Source organism: Polypterus senegalus, chromosome 7 (assembly GCF_016835505.1).
Source record: "Polypterus senegalus isolate Bchr_013 chromosome 7, ASM1683550v1, whole genome shotgun sequence".
NCBI classification, from domain to species: Eukaryota; Metazoa; Chordata; class Cladistia; order Polypteriformes; family Polypteridae; genus Polypterus; species Polypterus senegalus.
Genome location: NC_053160.1, coordinates 89,602,639 through 89,611,580, shown reverse-complemented (window position 1 = coordinate 89,611,580; position 8,942 = coordinate 89,602,639).

Genomic DNA, 8,942 nt, shown 5'->3' with positions numbered 1-8,942 from the left:
TAGCATATCCTGACTAGAGCTGCTGATTAACTGTACATACTGCATCTCTGTTGTTAGTCATTAGCACTATAACATAAGTAACATGATAATTATATTTGAATACTAACCCTCACCTATTCTGTTTCTTTTCTCGGTACCCAAATGTGGCAATTGGTGCCACGCCCACCTGCCAAGTTGTTTGCCTGCCTATGGTAAAGTCATCCCTGATGGAGGATCACAGGAATCATGGGAAAGAGGGGTCCTTTCATCGGAGCAACGTTTCAGCCGTGGCATGGCCAAATGGGGAGGCAGCTAGATGGATGAGGTCTCCAGGACTCTAAAAATATCCAAACCTAATTATGTCATATCATCTACTGTTAAACCGTACTTCTAAAATTTTTATTATTATGCTGTCTTAAGGAATTGTTCTGTTCTGTATATTGTATTGTATTGACCCCCTACTTTTGACACCCACTGCACGCCCAACCTACCTGGAAAGGGGTCTCTCTTTGAACTGCCTTTCCGAGGTTTCTTCCATTTTCCTACAAGGTTTTATTGGGAGTTTTTCCTTGTCTTCTCAGAGAGTCAAGGCTGGGGGGCTGTCAAAAGGCAGGGCCTGTTAAAGCCCATTGCGGCACTTCCTGTGTGATTTTGGGCTATACAAAAATAAACTGTATTGTATTGTATTGTATTTGATTTTTCTCACTTTGTGGATTTCTTGCTTTGTCTTTGGATTCTGAGTATTAGATCATGAATTGGACTTGTTAGTGTTGTGATCTGGGGACTCACACATGGCATAAAGTGGATGACACCTCCTAAAAAAACTATAAAGCAGGTCAGGACCTTCAGTAACCAGCCTTGAACATAATCACCCTACATCAGCTTGCTGCAGAAATCTACCGATGGTCTAAAACCCGGCTAAGCCAAAAATGGTGAAAATTGGCTCAGTAGTTCAAAACATAAATACATGTACAAGAATACAGCAATAGCTCCACAAGTGGAAGATTGACCATAAACCCTCAGCTTGTGTGTTAAATAGCAACCAAAAAAAAATTGAAAAAATAAAAAAGTACAAGCAGAATGCTCAAAAGAGCAAAAATAGGCAAAAGACATTGCCTAAAAGGCAGCTCTACAGCAAACAAGTCCAAGATATAATCCACAAGATGTAAAACTCAAAAACAGTAGATCCAACAAAGGGTTAATACTCACAAATTCTCCAACACAAGCACAATGATCCCCTGATCTGAGTTTATCTGTGTCCTTAAATAGCCAGAGCGAAGGCTCAGAAGAGTGGAGTGATGGAGGCCCCACCTCCTGGGGCTCCACCCACAAGACACAAGGAGTGAAAGCACAGGAACAATACAATACCTAAAAATATGAAAAATAGTAATTCACAATTAACAAACATTAAACCCCCAAAAGTACAATCCCTTATATAAAAGCTTTGGGTTGCTGTTTTATGTGAAATCTTTTTTCACTTGTTTTTCTTTTTTTGTGCTTCCCTTTGTTTTCTTGTAATAGACTCTTAATTTATTGAGATTCTTGTTTTGGACTCATCTCTTAAAGCCAGCGGCTGATGTTAATCTTCTGCCTTTAAGGGAATTTCGTATATTTTGGAACTATTTAAAGTATTTTCAACTTTTATAGAGGGCTTCCAATTTCTGGGCCCTCAGGGCTTGAAGCCTGCCAGTAGTAGTTAGGACTGGCTGGCTGGGAGAAGACCTTTTCTGGGCAGGTCAGTAAAGGTCCTGGCTTGCTTGGTGAGGACTATTTGTTGGCCTCACTCTCCTTTTTGCCAAGGTTTGTATCCCTGGTTTATAACAGTCACCGGCTGTTTCATTGTAAAAATGGTCCTTTCTATAGTATCCCACTGTCGAAAACCAAAGTACTTTAACATTATTAGCTGTTTGTCAAGTAGGTCAAGTGCTAGGTTTATTACAGTTTATTTTTCTCATTTATGTTGACTATTATTTCTGGTTTGATGCTGACTTTGTTTGCCTGTGTCTCTCTGACTCTTCAGTTTGGTTCTTACAGTAGTTTGGCTTTCACCATGATTCTTGTCTCACGTGTTTTTCTCCAGGTAGTATTCATTTACACCCACAATAATCCCTAGATACTCAATCTTATAGCAAAAATGTCATATTATATATGGTCAGTCTGTAAGGACTTTTGAGAACTAATAGTGGTTCAGTTATGTGCAAATGTCCAGTTTCAGTCTCTGACCTTTGTCACTAAGCCCAAAAGACCATGAAAAATCCCAGACCATCCCAGTGTAACCTCTCACAGTGACGTCTGCCCAAACTGTTGTAAGGGGCAACTGCTTTAAGTGGCTGTTTAGCTTCCCTCATTAGTGGTAACAAATGTGTCTTAGAGACAAAGGCTAAGATTGACTTACCGATAGATTGCTAGCCAACTCACTAATTCACATTGACAGTAGTTTGGCTGATATGGAGAACATTGTACTTACTAGACAGCTTGAGATTGCCATTGTAGATCAGTACTTAAAGCTTAGTAGAGATTTACTAGATGTCCGGTTATCACATTTTCACATGAAATATGAATTCAGCTGCACTTCAGAAACATCAATAGTAATCGGGGGACTTCCAATAGGAGTATGCAGATTGTTTGATCAAGTAGAGGCTCTGGTCAGATTGTTGATTTTGGCCCTTGTATCATCCACTGAAATTGAGAGGAGTTTTAGCATTCTCAGGAGATTAAAGACATGGCTGCATGTCAATATGGCACAAGGCAGACTAAACAATACTGCATTGTACTGTGTTCATCGAGAAAAGCTTGATTATTTGGAGAAAATAAATGTTTTGCTGGCATAAATGTTTGTAGACACACCTTTTGATCCTTTCTTTTGAAAATATAAGACAGAAAACACATCTCTACACACACACACACAGCTCTTATTATATTGGCTTCTAAGAAATCTTATTGTGTAGAAAAATTCCTGATTGTTGTCCCCTCTAAGTATTATATGAAATCTACATTTTTGTTGCTGTACACTTATATGATAATCAACAAAGGTTCAGTGGAATGATTGTTTTTCTTCATGTCTTCCAAATTATCACAACACATTGCCAGGTTGGAAAGGGAATAAGGCTGGTGTAGGAGCAGAAAAAAAGTTGAACAGACGACATTTAAAAAGTAAAAACTGCTGAATGATGAGCCCCTGTGTGCCAATACTGGGAAATCATGAGCTGCTAGTTGCAGTATCCCCTTTAAGTGTATTTAGAAATCAGAAATACATAATAAAAATAATAGAGGAAAGCCACCTGGAATCTACCATGCCATCAGATGACAGGGAAGGACTCCCATGTAGCATCCCATTCTAATCTAAAGGTTACTTGGTCTTTTGAACAAACATGGAAACCATTTTATGGACACCAATAAGGTACTCTCTTAAGATGACCCCAGAATATTATAGAGGTGTTCTTACTGCAAATGTTTCCACTGGCAGTGATTTAAAGACTGTCCCCAAATCAAAAGAGGGTTTAATGCAGCATTTCATGACTGATCAGCAGGTTTTTTACTTGGTCAGGTGGCAGAATAACTATGTTCAATAGTTAGGCATACTCATCTGAGAGGTGTTTGGTGCAACATCTATTTTCTTTTATGTAATCTTTTGTTTCATAACTTAGGTTCATACCCTTTGCTCTTATCTCTCCATTTTGATTACTGAAACACAAACATTTTGGTATTTTTAGAGGTTTTCTTATTGAGCAGGGTTACACAGCAAGACACTCCTTGTAAAGAATGAACTGCAGATATGACAAAAGCAGCAATACTCATTTATCACTCTCCCCGTGTGTTTACTATTCCTAGGAAGACTGCTTACTAGACAGATTTATTTTTAAAGTCTGAGTTGGATTTCAGATTATCCATTCATTTGCGTATGTGCTCAAGAAATAACAGGATGCAACCTCTCCCTAAGAGACAAAAAGAAAAAAAAATGGGGAAATTTGAGCAATTCAGCTGATACAGTTTTTGGCTCATATCCAAGCAGGAACATTTTTAACAACCAGCAGCCGTTAACTTGTTTTGGAAGAAGACCTTGTGGTCAAAAGTGACTTGTAATGTACAATGTATTTTCGGAATTTTCAATATGCAACAAATTTTATTCATGCAGCAAGAAATGCATATTACATATTATGGTTCCCTAACCCACATCCCCAAAAAGCAAGGGATGGTCTCAGTTTCTTTTTGTTAAGCCAGTTTGACCACAATGCCATGATCTTTAGAAGTGTTAGTATATTGCTAATCACTGAATGATTTCAGGGATTATTGATTTCAAAGCAACTGTAAATATTTATGACTTGTCTAAATTTATATCAGTATCAAAAATTCTAGAAGTTGAATAGTAAATCTCTTCGAATTTTCTTAGAAAACAGGATGTTTTTGTTGCCCTACGTCATAACCAGAGGTTCTTACAAACCAATTGGATTCATAAAACTATTCTTGGATTGATCAGATTTATTTGTCTTATTTTGGAAGGATCTATCTATCTATCTATCTATCTATCTATCTATCTATCTATCTATCTATCTGTTTTATCTTGGTAGAGTAATATATATATATATTGCTCTACTTTCCCCTATTGTATTATTAATATGTAGCCTTAGAATGCCTAATCTCACAGACTTACCACTGTATATAACTAATCCCCACCTTCCCTTCTATATCTATAACCTCAGGCAATTAGATGTAGTAAAAAGACAAGCAGGAGTTAAGTTACACATAAAATAATGTATTACTGATAATATTCATAAATAATAACAAAATGCAAAGTACATTTGAATATTGGCAACCATACAACCTGATAAAATGGTGATGTGTAATTCAGGTGGCACACATACTTGCAGTTACTTAAAATGTCTCTAGTTAAGGCATCGTTGGTGCTCAGCTTTCAGCCACATGTCTGTTCAATATGGCTGCTGAGCTGTGCTCTTCATTGTGTTGTCTTCATCATCACAGGTTAGTAAGAGAGATGCTTCTTCCATCATATGTTGGTTAGAGAGAGAGATGCTTCTTCATCATATGTCAGTCAGAGAGAGAGAATGTGGTTGAGCAAGCAAATTTATAGCTTTTCTGTCCAACTCCCTACAGCGAATAGGATATCATGGTACTTGAAGGCCTCTGAGACAAGCCAATTCCAAACAGCCATGCCTCAGACCAATGGGTGAAATAGAACATCTTATCTCCTGCCCCCCCAAGACCATATATTACACTAACCTGGCTTTTTGTGGGGGATGGGAGAAAAGACTTTAGCAAAGAAATGCTCATCAAACTGGTTTAAGACACATCCCCCAAATCCTGTCGTAAAATTACAAAGAAAAGTCGTAAACATGGGGGGGGATAAACAAGAATGCCTCTCACCAAGGTACCACTAAATTACATTGGTTTGCCTAAATTATAAATAAAGACATACAAAACATTTATCAAGTTATATGCAAAATCTTACATCACAACACTATCTATCACAATTAATTCACATTTTGACATGGCGGTTTTTTGTGTCCTGTGTACCATTTTATTCATACACACATACTGTAAAGGCCTATTGACAGCTTTGCTCACTGGAAATCATCTGTGAAATCTTCATCTGTTTAGTTCTCTGTTTTATTTCCTTCTCATCTTGGTTTGAAAAAAAAATCATTTAATTACTTTAGAGGTGATCTCAGCTTTAAGCTTGCTCCTTCAGCTAATGTTCAAGCATGATGATCCTGGTTGATGATTTCCTTATTTCTGACTTTCATCTTTGCATCTCCTCATGGAACTTTAAGAATGTGAGTGATCGCTGTCTCTTAATTGTTTGTCTAATATATCTAAGCCATCTCCATTTTTTCATGCTCACTGATGTCTTGGTATCTAGCCATAGTTATAGGCAACAGGGTTTGCCAATCTGGCTGAATGTTACAGTGGCCTCCCATATGCCTATTCATTTTTTTCATGACATTTAACATATTGACATTATTACTTCTATTTGTTTTACACGTGAAAGTATCTGTTTTTATTATACATTGTACAACCCCAATCCCAATGAAGTTGGGACGTTGTGTAAAACGTAAATAAAAACAGAATACAATGATTTACAAATCCTTTTCAACCTATATTCAATTGAAGACAAGATATCTAATGTTCAAACTGATAAACTTTATTGTTGTCTTGCAAATCTTCACTCATTTTGAATTTGATGCCTGCAACATATTCCAAAAAAGCTGGGACAGGGCCAGCAAAAGACTGGGAAAGTTGAGAAATGTTCAAAAAACACCTATTTTGAACATTACACAGGTGAACAGGTTAATTGGAAACAGGTGTTTGTCATGATTGGGTATAAAAGGAGCATCCCCAAAAGGCTCATTCGTTCACAAGCAAGGATGGGGTGAGGTTCACCACTTTGTGAACAACTGCATGGGCAAATAGTCCAGCAGTTTAAGAACAGCATTTCTCAATGTACAATTGCAAGGAATCTAGGGATTTCATCATCTACTGTCCATAATATAATCAAAAGATTCAGAGAATGTGGAGAAATCTCTGCACATAAGCAGCAAGGCTGAATACCAACACTGGATGCCCGTGACCTTCGATCCCTCAGGCGGCACTGCATTAAAAACCAAAATCATTCTGTAAAGGATATTACCACGTGGGCTCAGGAATACTTCAGAAAACCATTGTCAGTTCACACAGTTCGTCGCTACATCTACAAGTACAAATTAAAACTCTACCATGCAAAGCAAAAGCCATATATCAACAACACCCAGAAACGCCGCCGGCTTCTCTGGGCCCGAGCTCATCTGAGATGGACTGGTGCAAAGTGGAAAAGTGTGCTCTGGTCTGACGAGTCCACATTTCAAATTGTTTTTGGAAATCATGGACGTCGTGTCCTCCAGGCCAAAGAGGAAAAGGACCATCTGGATTTCTATCAGCGCAAAGTTCAAAAGCCAGCATCTGTGATGGTAAGGGGGTGTGTTAGTGCCCATGGCATTGGTAACTTGCACATCTGTGAAGGCACCATTAATGCTGAAAGGTACATACAGGTTTTGGAGCAACATATGCTGGCATCCAAGCGACGTCTTTTTCATGGACGTCCCTGCTTATTTCAGCAGGACAATGCAAAGCCGCACTCTGCTTGTGTTACAACAGCGTGGCTTCTCAGTAAAAGATTGCAGGTACTAGACTGGCATGCCAGCAGTCCAGACCTGTCTCCCATTGAAAATGTGTGGTGTATTATGAAGCACAAAATACGACAACGGAGACCCCAGACTGTTGAGAAACTGAAGTTGTACATCAAGCAAGAATGGGAAAGAATTCCACCTACACAGCTTCAACAATTAGTGTCCTCAGTTCCCAAACGCTTATTGAGTGTTGTTAAAAGGAAAGGTGATATAACACAGTGGTAAACATGCCCCTTTCCCAGCTTATCTGGAATGTGTCGCAGGCATCAAATTCAAAATGAGTGAAGATTTTCAAAACAACAATAAAGTTTATCAGTTTGAACATTTGATATCTTGTCTTTGTAGTGTATTCAATTGAATATAGGTTGAAAAGGATTTGCAAATCATTGTATTCTGTATGTATTTACGTTTTACACAACGTCCCAACTTCATTGGAATTGGGGTTGTAATAATATAATATTCAGTCATATAGGTTCAAAAATATGTTTCAAATACAACATTATATGAAATGTATTACTTAAATAATACCTCCTTTATATCATTTCCATTAGTTTTCAAGATTAACCATAAACCTTAGCAAATTCCTAGGTCTTCTATCACCATTTCTGGAGACCCCAAGTTTACTATGTGATGGATGGGCAGTGCCATTTCTCAGCCAAGATGTCAGTTAGGTGGAAGGACTTCCCCAGGGCACTACAAGGCAGCCCCATTGGGTTGCTGCAGCAGCAAAGATTCCTGCAGGGCATGCGGGGAGTTTTAGTTTGGATCAGCCCTGTTGCATTCCTTGGGTGTCACCGGGGGTCCTGTAGGTATGGCTGTGCCCTTTGTGACAGCACTTCTGCCACTCCCAGAAGTGATGCCAGAAGAAAGTCATGGAGCACGTGGAGCACTTCCGGGTGCCCTATAAAAGGAGCCAGCCACCACTACTTGAGGAGACGGGAAGAAGGGAGACAATGCTTGCCAGGGGGAGAGGAGGCAGATTGGGAAGAAGAAAAGATACAAAAGAAGAATTGGAGTGTTAATTATTGAGGCTTTACAATTCTAATAATATTAAGTGTCTTTTCAACTCACTAATGCCTGAAGCTAATTCATGCCACAGTAGACATGTTTTCCCATTACAGTTGCTTTTCACAAGAAACAGGGACACTCCCAAGTGTCTCCATTAAGAAGTGTACTGAACATGGCTCACTGGGAGAAGACCAAGGAGAGATGGAACAGAGATCACATCTTTCAGTGGGCATGGAAGTACTAGGAGATTCCATTGAAGTTGCTGTTTCTGGGTCAAATCAACAATTTCTTTTGTCACGACAATTTTAAAGAAAATTAGAATAGATAATGTCAAAATAAGGAAGCAGACAGGGAAAAATCGCAGAGGTCATTGTCTCACAAACACAAGGAACCATAACAGGGTAACATAAAATTTGTTCAAAAACGTCCCTCTTAACATTTTTACAGATGTTCAGTTTTTTTTTTTTTTGACCCTGTTAGGACACCGTATGATTTTTTTTGCCTCATATCTTAATATTTTTTCCACATTTGATTTACTTGAAATCTATATTTTATTTATTATGAATGTTCCCATGCTCTCACGTTATTAATGTCATTGTGCGGGTCACGATTTGCATCCTAGAATTTTGCCCCATTCCTTTGGTGACTTTTCACACATGTCAGTTGGTGAAGTTTTAATTTCTCATTTAAAAAGCGAGAGGCTCTTGTTGATTCTTTATTGGTAAAATAAAGAATAGACTCTAAAAATAAAAAATGTATCAAAATGAATCTTTT